The 14,420-nt window shown below is 36.5% G+C and overlaps 1 long non-coding RNA gene across 1 annotated transcript in view; it reads right to left on the bottom strand.

Moving 5' to 3' along the window:
* The window catches only part of LOC128030548 (uncharacterized), a 47,744-nt gene that overhangs the window by 32,567 nt on the left and 757 nt on the right, over positions 1-14,420 (bottom strand). The window lies entirely within an intron of this gene.

Raw genomic sequence — 14,420 nt, 5'->3', positions numbered from 1 at the left:
TATTGGGTCTTATTATGAAGATAAGAGACGAACAAGTCAATTATACTTCGCTGACTATATTGCCAGGGGTCCTCATTACAATGATCAGGAAGGTCCGTGCTGCAGCGCTCCTCTCCTCTGTGTAGCTCTTTATTAAGCTGTGGAGAAATGACAAGACCCTGTGCTTCTCTTTATCTTATGGAGTGCATATTTGAACATGTTCATAGAGTGGAATCAAATATACACACGCAAACAAACCTCATGAGGCCGCACATGCATGAGACCACACACTGTGGGGGCAGTGTGTCGCAAGCCAATAAAAAACTGCTGACATACTTGGAAGAAAAAAATAAAACAAATTTTTGGAGATGCAGAACTCAGATGTCAGGAAGCTGATAGCGTCATGCATCACAATGCATCCAGGAAACATTTTTGGCAGTGGATGTTGTAAACTGTCATGCATGGACTGGAGGCATGACTTGGAGTGAGAGGGCGGGGTTACAGAATGGATCCAAATGAAAAGCCTGGGGTTTGGTGGGCAGATATGTGCACACTACTGTCTGCTTGGCTTTGCTGTTTTTCAGGATGATGAGCCTGGGATCCTCTGACAATGACAGGATCAGTGGAGACGGGGTGCAGGGAATCTGGCTTGTTCTTCCAAGGGCTTGAATCTTGTGCAGCAGAGTGAAGACCGGGCTCTTTTTAATTCATTTGAGCATGTGCAGAAAAATAAAAAATCCTGCCCCTCTACACACAAAATATGTTTCCACCTACACTATCATTCCAAACTTTGTCTTTGGTCTCTAATGCTCTCCAAGGCTGCATTTATTTGATCAAAAATACATAAGTATAAACTGTAATATTGTGATTCCATATTTATATATATTTTATATATTTTAAAATAGAATTTATTATTGTGATGGCAAACCTGAATCTTCAGCAACCATTATTCCAGTCCTTTATTGTCACGTGATCATTCATAAATAATTCAAATAATCTAATTCGATGCTAAAGTATAATCAGAATCAGAATAAGAAAAAGCTTTAATGCCAAGTATGTTTGCACAAACAAGGAATTGCTTCTGGTCACAGTAACATTTCTTATTTTTAATACAGTTGAAAATGTTTTGGTGAAAACTGTGCTATTTTTTTATTTTCCTTTTTCTTTTGATGAACATTTCTATTAATATTTCGAATCTCTAAACCTTTTATTTACAGCTTTGTTGATAAAAGATAACAAAAATCCCTGTATTAATCAAATGTCTTAAGTTCTTTTGTCTTAAGTTCTTTTATCCTCTCTTTCCATTCCACCATGCGAAAAACAAAAAACAAAAAAACAATGCCTGCTTTGGATACAATTTCAGCACCAAGTACAAAAAGTCCTCCTCCAGCATATTTCTTTGCCTCCCACTTTAGGTGCTCTTCGAAACATAGATGATTTAATGACATCTTATTTCCTAAATTTGTTCTGGCACCAAATGCACCAATAGACTCACTGTAAATCGACATTCCCTGAGGTATTTAAAAGGCCATGCGCTCGTGTTACCTGAAGGGAGATTGGAAGACACATTGAGCACACCAGAACACTGTACATGCAACCACATCCAGTGCACATGTTAAAAGACAAAGCTCTCATCCCCCTTCCTGCTGTTGTGCAGACTTAATATAGCTCAAGGCTACGCAAATTTATGTCAACCTCCTTAAGTTGCCAAATCATGCAGAATAAAAAAAGGACTTTTGCTGCTGCTGTCTGCCCTTATATGAGAATGTTCTTGTTACGATAATTGGAAATTCAGTTCTTTCCCTCTAATGTACTTTTTAAAATATGAGCCAGCGCATGCAATCAAACCAACTTTAACCAGCATCACAACCTGTGTCTCATCGTGATAATTGGGTTTTTGAGTTGATCTGACTGAATGACAGCTGTGTCTTGAAGATTCATCATGGCAGTCCTTTTACCCAATAGTGCGACTCAGGAGGAGGCATTTAATTAGGGAACTTAAAACAAGGTCAGTTTTTTTTTTAAATGTTTGCTTATCCTCACATCCCTCCAAAGCTCACATTTCTTTTTACCACCATGCCATATTCTATAGCTAATTCCACGGCTTAAATCCAGGTTAAAAAATGATGGATGAATATAACATATTTAAGAATAGATCTTAAATGCATTACACCTTATGTACAATTAGATCTTGTCCACAGTATAAAACTTTCAATTTATAATCGCCCTACAGAACAGTTTCATTAATTCATTTATTTACAGCAATTATTAATGAGAAAAAATATTCAAATCAGAAATACTGTAAAAAATCCACAGGGTTACACCAATATAAAAAATCTGGCAGATAAATCAATAATCAATTTAATGTAATGGTGGAAAACCAATAAACTGCTGACATTAAAATGATTGTTTTTCTAAATGCACAAAAAGCACAAAAAAAATAAAATAATGCTACAAGTGAATTTAGACATTACAGCAAAAAAATAAAATAAAATAAGGTTATTTATTTTAAGTTTTGCTCAAGATTACAAATTACTTTTAGTCAGTTGATGGTAAAGATAAATGTATAAATAGGTGAAATGAGCATTTACAATATGGACCAATATGATTTTGATGATAAATATCATATATATGATTATATATATATATATAAATCTGCCAGTAACATATGATTAGTATGATGATGCAGCTAAATGCATCATTATTATAATCTACTATTGATAACAAAATTAAACAAGAGGAAAAAAGGAAATATTAATAGAAAGGAGAACTATTACTATTAGTGTCTTCAGATGGTCTAGGAAATAACAATGATCACTGCATTTGTTTGTACCTCAAGGGTCAAATCTGCTTCCCTAGGTCATGGCTTATCTAATGATGTTCTTCAAAGACCATCTTTAATACTCCACCTACGCTCAAGTTCACACCTCACAAACCGGAGGAGCAACCTGGAGGGGAACAGTGCAGCGTTCATAATTTCACAAGAGTGAAGATGTCACTGTGAGAGGAGAGGGATAAACAATAATCTTTCTAATGCCAAGGATCCACAACAGCAGCCTAACTATTCTGGGAGTCACTTCAGGCCAGTTCGTTGTCCCTATCTGCAAAGTCATCTCAATCTGGGCACACAATGTTATGGATAAAGACCCATTACCATTGCAGCAGAGTTTACAATACCTGAAGCTTCAAGCAATGTGCAGAGGAGACCTAACGACAGATGAGGGAGCATGGTTCTCTGTGCATCAAATAAGATAATTAGGAAGCAGCTAGGGCCCTTCAAAAGAAAGAAACTGTGTGGCTACTGTTTACCCCTGCAGTTATTCCACAAACAATAATATGAACAAATTTATCATCAAATTATTTCCCAAACAACGGGCTTATCCTTTGCTGGCTTATCTCTTATTTAATGTTCTATACTTTTACTGCATGTCCACAAATGGCTCCTTAGCTATGACAGAGCAACCTCTGAGCAATAAAGCAATGTTCTTGTAGGCATGGATTTAACTCGTCCTAGAGTGCTGAATCTAGACTGACAACTAACCCTACAATCATCGCTGGTCTCCTCCTCCTCTGTCCTTAACAAGAAGCAAATACAGCACGTCAAACCTTTTTATTTTTGGTAATTTGAGCATTACTGTATTTTGTCTGATTCAGGAAATAAAATTAGATTTGCAACTCTAATGCCAGATGTATTAAACCAAAACACATTATTGGCAGCCAGAACGGATTAGGAAGATGCCACGAAACATAGCAGAGTGTACTTGAAAAAATACTAGTGGCTCTCCTGAACTATTACTCTTAAATAATGCACCCGTGGGGGAAAAAATATGAATTTTATACATTCTAAATTTGATATATAATTTATTCCAAGGCGAATAATGAAGCCAGAGCCATATTAAAGTGTATTTATTATTATAATTTTTTTTAAGATTTACATTTTCAATTATTTATTTTAGTTCATTATACATAATGCTGACATTTGGGAGTAGATGGTGTATGACCTGTTCTTTACACCACCCAACTCACAACCCATCTACCTGCCATATGCAGAGGTGTTGAAAAGCTGTTTCCTCATCAACAAACTAATTTACAAACCAAGTCTTTGTTCATGACTATTTACTTCATGACGGAAGTTTTTATGTAGCTACGTGGTTGCGGTTGAGTGATTATGTGTAGAAAGCTGTCTGGTCCAGATTCTTTCTAGCCATTTAACTCTGCTAATGGTCTCTCTGCTGCACCAAACGGCTCTACCCTCCACTCCACCACACAGTTGTCAAACTGATATGCCCTAATGTAAATATTTGGTCCTGTACCCCCACCCCCTCTAAAGGGCAGAAGAGGAGCTTTTTAATTGATATACTGCACACTCAAACGGTTTTGGAACAAAGGACCCCATTAGAACAGTCTCTAAAGTGTTGGTATTACAGTAACCTTACGTGGGAATATCAATCTTTCTTCTACTCTAGGTACAAGCTGGTTCATCCCTGAATGGTTCAACTAATGGACAGTGCAAAATAAAACAACTGACATTGAAAGAATGAAGGGTTAAAAAAACAGCTTTGAAACATCTAGACCAACCTCCTACTGTGTAATTTTCATTTGCAAAGAATTTGCATATATATATAGTTGTATATAATATATTTCAGTTGTTAAAGTTCTGTTATCTCCAGTCCTGGAGAGGAAATGAGACACATATGAGACACAAATGTTAATTAGCTTTTTGCTGTGATGGAATTCATCATGAATTTGATCTTGAACTTCTTCATAACTTCTCAAGGTTTAGCAAATATTAAATAGGCATCAAAATTTGAAGCATGGAAATTATTCAAAACAAAGAATGAAATATTAGGAATATTAAGATGTGTGTTGTTTTGCAATATCGATAATAATTATAAATGGTTCTTAAGCACTAAATCAGCATATTAAAATGATTTGAGAAGGATCATGCGACACAGAAGACTGGAGTAATGGCTGCTGGATTTCCAGCTATGCCATCACAGAAACGAATAACGTTTTCAAATCTAAAAATAATAATAATATAATATTTTAAATTGTAATAATATTTCACAACATTACTATTTTAATGCATTTTTTAACAAACTTCATATATACACGGACATATATTAATGGATCACTGATACTGTAGTAATTTTATGAATTGTGGGTAAATGACTCTTCTTGTATTTTAAATGCCTATAGTACACAAACATATTGATGTGAATATTATAGACATCCTCTGGGTAATCTAGGTCAAAATGTCAGGAGTTTCATTGAGCCATGAGGCTCTGGATTGTCTTCACACCTTGCTGTGCTCGGGCTAATGGATTATAATTAACAAATTTACTGGTCAGTAATTAAATTTTGATTGTTTTACCCTCTCTCTTTGCTCCAGTGAATTTAAGAACCTTAGCCCAACACTAAGTGTCACGTCCAATCAACCTGGTGTGAGACAATACCCAATTAGCACTGTGAGCCGGTCCCTCAAAAAAACGGGGCCTAAAGGGGACATGTCCTGGGGACATAACTGAATTAGACAGCAGCTTCCATTTGGAAGGCAAGCTGGATTTGTGACTCCACATTTTTTTATTTTAATTGTTTAATTTTGGATGGCAAAAAAAAAAGAAAAAAGATTATTTAGAATTCATCACTTAACCCAACACAACATATACAGTACACCAGTCATATAGGTAAATGAGTGACTTCTTGAATTATTTACCATGTCTATAGCTGGATTGTTGTTATATGTGGAAATTAATTAAATTGCCTTCAAGCTCTAGCAGTCATGAGACCATACTAAAACTTACGTTTCCTTAAATAGTACCACAATCCTACAGTTTATATTCTATTTTACCTCCTCTTAGCAAAGTGTTACAGGCATTGAGGCAATCATCTCTTTTCCTCAGTATATAATTCTAACAATCTTCAATGCAGTATAGAGTAGACCTTCAGATCATATTACTTCAGAACCGTCCAAAGTGAAAGCCTGAACTTCTAACCTGATAGAATTTTCCCAGCCAGGATTAATGGGTCACCATAGTTCCAGCCCAGTGTATTAGCACTATTCAGACCAATAACTTGCAGTCTCTATATCTGGGTCTATTACATGGACTTTACTTAAATGTGATGTGGCACTGCTGGGCCAAAGACCTGCCTCAGTTTACCAGTGCCTGAGGTCAAGGCCAGAAGTCATCTTTAGATGGACGAAACCAGCAACCCAGCCACACTATCACACAACCCTCTTGAGAACAGCTGGTGGGTCCCATCAAGGGTGTTTGTGAATAAACACTTCAGGAGGTGCAACACCTTAGCAATCAGCCACAAAAGAAGACATAGTGCACTTATACTCTTATCTTCAGAAGGAGATTTTAAAGTGGCTTATTTTAAAGTAGTGCTCATGGTAAACTTTAAGGAGGAAAAATACCATAGAGAATCTTTCCAACAAGCAGAATTATAATTGTTTAAAAACAATTGCAGCCAAACAAGGGATTCATTTCCCACTCAGCATTAAAAGAAGCTGTATCTTTGAGTCTAATGGCACCGACAACTAAGAATCTAAAGGGGATGGAAATAAGGTCCTCACCATCATGTTAACCAATAAGTAGACAGAGAACAACCAGTAAATTTGCTGTACACACAGAAGTTGATAAATGAAGGAAAACCTAAATGGTAGAGTAGTTACAGGTGGGAGAAAAAAAGTACTTTAAAGCATGATATTTTAGATCTAATTATTTATCTCATAATACTCTATAAACATTTTCACACTCAGGATCAGTATTTTTGTTAAATTAACGAACACTGGATCCAATTAAAAAAAAGAGTCACAATTACACACTTTCAAAACAACAACCTGTCACTTAGGCAGTACCCTTTCAAATGATACTAATATGCACCCTTTAGGGGTAAATATGTACCCTTAAAAGGGCCCTGTCCAAGTGAAAATAATTGCACCTTTTTTCGGACTGTATACCAAATTAAAAGAACACAGTATTATCATTTAATGATATATCAAAATTATGTTCAGGTGCATCTCAAATTAGAATGTTGTGGAAATGTTCATTTATTTCAGTAATTTAACTCAAATTGTGAAACTTGTGTATTAAATAAACTCAATGCAGACAGACTGAAGTAGTTTAGTCTTAGTTTATTTTTTATTGTGATGATTTTGGCTCACATTTAACAAAAACCCATCTCAACAAATTAGAATATGGTGACATGTCAATCAGCTAATCGATTTAAAACACCTGCAAAGATTTTCTGAGCCTTCAAAATGGTCTCTCAGTTTGGATCACTATGCTACACAAACATGGGGAAGACTGCTGATCTGACTGTCCAGAAGACAATCATTGACAGCCTTCACAAGGAGGGTAAGCCACAAACATTAATTGTCAAAGAAGCAGGCTGATCACAGAGTGCTGTATCCAAGCATGTTAACAGAAAGTTGAGTGGAAGGAAAAAGTGTGAAAGAAATAGATGCACAACCAGCTAAAATATGGATTGTCAAGCAAAATCAATTCAAGAATTTGAGTGAACTTCACAAGGAACGGACTGAGGCTGGGGTCAAGGCATCAAGAGCCACCACACACAGATGCGTCAAGGAATTTGGCTGCAGTTGTCGTATTCCTCTTGTTAAGCCGCTCCTGAACCTCAGACAACGTCAGAGGTGTCTTACCTGGGCTAAGGAGAAGAAGAACTGGACTGTTACCCAGTGCTTCAGTGTCCTCTTTTCAGATGAGAGCAGGTTTTGCATTTCAATTGGAAACCAAGCTCCTAGAGTCTGGAGGAAAGGTGGAGAAGCTCATAGCCCAAGTTGCTTGAAGTCTAGTGTTAAGTTTCCACAGTCTGTGATTATTTGGCATGCAATGTCATCTGCTGGTGTTGGTCCATTGTGTTTTTTGAAAACCAAGGTCACTGCACCTGTTTACCAAGAAATCTTGGAGCACTTCATGCTTCCTTCTGCCCAGCTTCTGCTGCCCAACTTTTTGAAGATGCAGATTTAATTTTCCAGCAGGATTTGGCACCTGCCCACACTGTCAAAAGCACCAAAAGTTGGTTAAATGAGCATGGTGTTGGTCTGCTTGACTGGCCAGTAAACTCACCAGACCTGAAACCCATAGAGAATCTATGGGGTATTGTCAAGAGAAAAATGAGAAGCAAGAGACCAAAAAATGCAGATGAGCTGAAGGCCACTGTCAAAGAAACCTGAGCTGGCCAAAATCATCACAATTAAAATAACCAAAGACTTAAACTATTTCAGTCTGTGTGCATTGAATTTATTTAATAAAGGAGTTACACAATTTGAGTTGAATTACTGAAATAAATGAACTTTTCCACAACATTCTAATTTATTGAGATGCACCTGTAGCACTCAGTAAGTCCTTACTGACACCCTCCCTTTCCAATAGTCTTTTATCTGATTTGATTAGTTTTATTACCACACACTGAGGTCAATTCATCATCTTCTTTTCGATCTTTCAGTGTTTTCTTGATGGAAAATCCAATAGGCATAATGGATTTTATATTGTAAAAAACTATATATTCTATCGCCCTTCACCAACCCTAAACTTAACCCTAACCCTCACAGGAAACTTTGTGCATTTTTACTTTCTCAAAAAAAAAAACCTCATTTTGTATGGTTTATAAGCATTAAGAAAAATGGGGACATGGGTTATGTCCTCCTAAGTCACCCTCTCCTTGTAATACCTGTGTCATACCCATGTCATTATACAAAGTTGTGTCCTGATATGGCACAAAAACAAGAGCACACACGCACAATCACACACACACATATACACATACTCTCCACCAATAGGTCTCTGCAATTTTTATATTATGCACCTATACAAGTCTATTATTGTTATGACAGCCTGGTGATCCCAGGGGCCATTTCCAATTAAGCTGCTGGCTGTTTACAGGTATTGTGCTGGACTTGTTGTACCCATACAGCCAGATGCTCTTGGCTATTGTGCCAGGCTACAATGGTTAATGAGCTACCTACCCACGAGGACCAAGCAGAACAAATAGACAATGTGCTCTTCCCTCCTACAAAACTCTCTTGTCTAACACATACACACAGACAATACACTGCACCTCTGCCACCGAACACACAAATACAAGACCGACTACTGTAAATATAGGCCACTGCAAGTTCTCTTCTTTGATCTCTATTTGCATTTCAGCATCAAATGAGCTGACCTAACCTTCCCCTTGGATAATTTAAATGGTAATGTTCAACAGGGACTGGTTTGGGCAGCCATTCATCTCAAGGTCAAGAGGGCTATCAGACATGCTCTCTTTGGGTTAGCTCATAACAACAAATGTGTTTTTAACCAACCAAATGCACAATGGAGTGCAGTTTTGACACTCTATGATGATTGCATGGGAGACGCTTTTTGGCCAGAACCGGTCAAAATAAATAAATAAAAATAAATTCAGAACAGGTGTGTAGCATTTGGACGAATCAGACAGACAACTATTTGTTACATTTAACAAATATTATCTAACGCCTCCTTATCTAACCAAAGGGTCTATGAACCCTTCCCCCAAAAGGCAACTATCACCTCAAAAAGGGCAGAACAGGCCTCTGGTTCCATAGTTATCATAGGCACACTATCAGTTAACATTAGGTTTACGACACCCAGGAATGTGGCTCTCAGAGTCTCTCAGAAACAGACACATAATGCACATAAAAAGGGACTCTTCTCTAATTAATTCATAGAAAAATTTTTCTTTGAATTAATTTACATATACTTTAGGGCATTGTGTATGCTGTCACTGTTCTTGTATATTGTGTTTTGTGGATTGTATATGTTTTATACATGCTTATGATGGATCACTAGTTAATATAATAATAGTTAATATAACCTCATCTATACAATGTTTGGTATCTATGAGTTCGTATATTAAAGATCTAAATGAGAGTGTATATTATATGTTGATGCTATATGCAACACATTAGTTTTATAAGAATCTTAAAGATTCTTCTCTTGAACCCCCCAATGTAATTTCATATGCAAGACACCAGACTAGAGACAAAGAGTTGTAAAACTTCCCTCCAAAAGGTAGCATTCCTCATTGGCTCACTCAAATCCTGAGGGTGTGACATCATCCCCCTTTACAGATCACTGACCACCAGATCAGGGTGTTTCTTTTAGATTCAGGAATTCCAGGAGAAGATGCTGAGCTAAGAGCCTTAAAAACCACGCTAAGCTTGCGCTAGGCCTTTCGGCCTTGACTATTCATTCATCAAGATCCTCTGATTTTAACTGGTCTTACTCATTAACTCACTTCAGCAGAAACCAGCTGGAGCCCCAAAGTGCATCAGGACTCTTCAGACAGGCAAGACTTGCAAGTATCAAACTTAGTCTTATTAATTGATACATTAAGTATCATATGCACCTTTTACCAAGGTGTGTTTGAATTAAGAAACTGATGTTTCCTTCAGCCTGTAGATCTGCTGAATATCAAATTGTACGATAGCTTCATGCCTTTATTTCTTTTTCTCTTCACTGCTTAAGCTTTAACCCTTTTTCCTATGTATGTGTTAGACTAGTTTAAGTGTTTAAGTAGTTAATAAAGTCTTACTTGTATCACACTTGAGGTTGTTCATTGTTTGCTCATAACTGAAGTCCCTAATCCTGCAGATTTTTGCTACATGCTCCAAGTAGTATTGTACAAGAAAGTTATTTTCCTTAACCAGGAAATTAATATTCTTAGATTTGACAGACAGTTGACATTGAGAGGTCAAGTAAATACTTACAGTGGATCTAAATATTTATAATTACTTATAACTAATTATGATTGATTATTCATATTTCCCTCTTTGAGCTGATTTGCTACAGTGTAATTGCATACACTATAATTTATAGCACACATATACACACTAAATTATACTTTTTATAATAATTAAACTAAAATAACTAAATTAAAGCTGCGGTAGGGAACTTTTGACGCTCTAGCGGTTAATAAACAGAACTGCTTGCGTCTTGCGGAAGAACATCGTAGCCGGAACTACTTCTCTCTGTTTATGTCTATGAAGAATCACAAAGGTACTGGGTTACTCCGCCGCGATACCCCCGAAGCAATCTAAAATAGTCCGAATATAAACACTTATTATAGGTGCACCCTAGTGATTCAGGACAAGCTAAAAACACGGTTTGGAAAATGGATTTATGGTGTACTCGCTTATTATATACATTTTTCTACATTTTGAACACAAACAAAGTTACGGACCGTAGCTCTGATTGGTTGTTTTTTAACGGGAGCGATGGCTTTCTGCAAATGGCAATAGGACCAATGGGAGGAGCCAGAGGAGCTTGATTTTTTCACAGATTATCTGTCTCATATTCTACTGTCAGGACATAATGACAGGTTTAACAAATATGTAAAAAATATATTTTTTACAAAAGTTGCAGCTTTAAACTACTTATACTTTGTTTGACCAGACAAGCATATGGAAGCCTGTTGCCATCTCAGCATAAAAATAAAAAGATATCCATCAAAAAGTTTAAACAGTTAATTTTATTAAAAGAAACACAGTAGAAATTACGAGAAATAAAGTTACACTACAAGACAAATAAGATGTAATTGTGAGATATAAAGATGAGATATAAACTCAAATATAAATAAAATTGCAGCTTATATAAAGTCACATTGTGACAGATAAAGACAAAACAATGAAACAAAGATACAGCTGCAAGATGTATGTGAGAAATTGGCAATTATAAAAGAAAAGAGTTGCATCTTCAAAAAAATGAAATTACAAGAAATAGTTGACAATAAGAGAAACGAAGTTGAAATGACTGAAATTGAGAAATATCACACTGCACTGTGAAAATATGCGACTGCAAGATATATAGTCACACTGAGAGACGTAAAATTACAATTGAGAGATATGAAGTCACATTTATGCTAAATAAAGTGCAATTCTAGCCTAAAGCTAGACAAGCCCTTCAGAAATAGAGCATTACCAGTGTTCATATTCATGTGTGTTACATTTACTGAATGTCATATAAAGAGAATCAATAACATCTAATGACGAGAAAAGCAAATGCAAACAGAAGCACATTCTTCCTAAAAGTATTTGTGAGAGGCTTGTTGGGTAGGTGACATCTCATGACTCATGCTACAACTGAATGCATATACAGACAGCCAGAACAAATGCAGTCGCCCTTGAGCAGGTAAGGAGATAAAATGCTGGCCAGATTTACATGCCACAAGTGAAGCAGAGAAAGAGCCACCTCACTCCACACTGCCACATCAAAGCAGGCCAGGTTATTAATGGGGCATGAAGAGCACTGGAGACCTCACTCATATCACACACACTATCTCAGCCTGATTCGAAATGGACAACACACACACAATATTTTAAATGTCTAATTCTGACATTAATGTGAGGCCTTGTTCACTGTCAATGCCCCTCACAATTCATTAAGCAACTTACTCGGCAAAAGATTCAGAATGCATGTTAATTTAATAGGGTTTCTGGTTGGGGGAAATTATATTTAAAAGAAAAAGCTTTGATGTTCACGAAGATTGGCAGTCAATCATTTTGCACTGAATTACAGCATTAATGAAGAATGGAGAAACAATGAGAGACGCTATTGTTTCAAACACATGCATGTTAATGTCCTCCATTAGAATGCATGCAATCATTTCAAAAACCATTAAAGCGGCATGTCTCGTGCGCGGTACAGGTGATTTCTGCGCCCTTTGTCTTCTAACCTGCTTCTAAGGTTAATCTGATTGTACATCCTAAACTGCATCATACAAAGCTATATCAGCCCAACAAACTGCAAAATGCAGGTCTTTATCCAAAAAGGTAAATATAAAAGGCCTCTATCCTCTGAAATTAACCTGTAAACAATACTCTTATAAGACTACAGGCAGTATGCCCAAGGCAGAAGTGTTTCAACAAGATTCACAACAACAGGTTATAAAGCAAGTCCACCCACACAGATTCAATTAACACGCAAACAAACTCTGATGAGGCTGTTAAAATTACTTTGAAGATGACAACAAGATTATGTTTTACTCCTTGAGTCTGAGAGTGGAAGCATGAAGACATTTATACAGGCAATCAGAAGTGATAGATTGAGGTCAGATGGAAAACGGTGTCTTGGTTTGTCGCCTTTTCAGCATGTGTTGATAAATCTGGAGTTGTGGAGGCTGGATAATCAGCACAAGCCACACGAGCATGTGCTGCAGTTGTGGGAGCAAGAAATGTGCAATGTGCACCATGCTTTTGCATAGTCAAATCAACATTTTTTATCCACTAAACTTCATGGTTACCTCACACAAACTGAGAGTAGTTCTTATGTGGAAGAAAAAGCCTTAAAAGGCCTATTTTTTATGATATTACTTTCACTAAATCAATCTTCAAAATAACATATTTTTGTTTTCCACATTAGAAAGTAAGTCATACAGGTTTGGAACAACATTTGATTAAGTAAATTATGACAGAATTTTCAATTTAAAGGGTTAGTTCACGCAAACATAAAAGCTCAGTTAAAATATGCCACTAAAAGAGATACATTTACAAATATATCTAACACATACTGTATATCAAACATCTGATACATTACTATACACAGTACTATTCTAAATATGTATAGGTTTGACTTAAAGGGTTACTCCACCCCAACATGAAAATTTTGTCATTAATCACTTACCCAATGTGGTTCCAAACCCATAAAAGCTCCATTCATCTTCGGAACACAATTTAAGATATTTTGGATGAAAACCTTGAGGCTTGAGACTGTCCCATAGACTTTCATGTGTCATGGTCCATAAAAGGTATGAAAAGTTGTCAGAATACTCCATCTGACATCAGATGTGCAGTCTGGGTTATATGAAGTGACAGAAACACTTTTGTAAGCGAAGAAAACAAAAATAACGATTTTATTACAAAAAGTGTTCACATTGCTTTTACGGCTTTGGAACGACATGAGGGTAAGTGATTAATGACAATATGTTCATTTTGTGGTGGAGTAACCCTAATGCCTCTTCTGGAAACTTAAAGGGTTAGTTCACCCAAAAATTATGTCATTAATGACTCACCTTCATGTCGTTTCAAACCCGTGAGACCTCCATTCATCTTCAGAACACAGTTTAAGATATTTTAGAATTAGTATGAGAGCATTCTGTCTCTCCATAGAAAATGTATGTACGGTATACTGTCCATGTTCAGAAAGGTAAGAAAGTGTCCATGAGTCCATGTGACATTGCTTTTTCATGAGTCCATGTGACATCAGAGGGTCAGTTAGAGTTTGTTGAAGCATCGAAAATACATTTTGGTCCAAAAATTAAACTTTATTCAGCATTGTCTTCTCTTCCTGGTCTGTTGTGAGTGCGTTCATGACGCTGCTGATGTGTTAACTTTGTTACTGGGCGCACCAGAAAACACTTCAGCAGTCATGTTTATTATAATGCTGTTTATTTTGAGC

This window comes from Carassius gibelio, chromosome A16, assembly GCF_023724105.1.
Source record: "Carassius gibelio isolate Cgi1373 ecotype wild population from Czech Republic chromosome A16, carGib1.2-hapl.c, whole genome shotgun sequence".
Taxonomy (NCBI): Eukaryota; Metazoa; Chordata; class Actinopteri; order Cypriniformes; family Cyprinidae; genus Carassius; species Carassius gibelio.
Note: the sequence above shows the minus strand (reverse complement) of the source record. Positions and strands in the feature narration are given on the sequence as shown.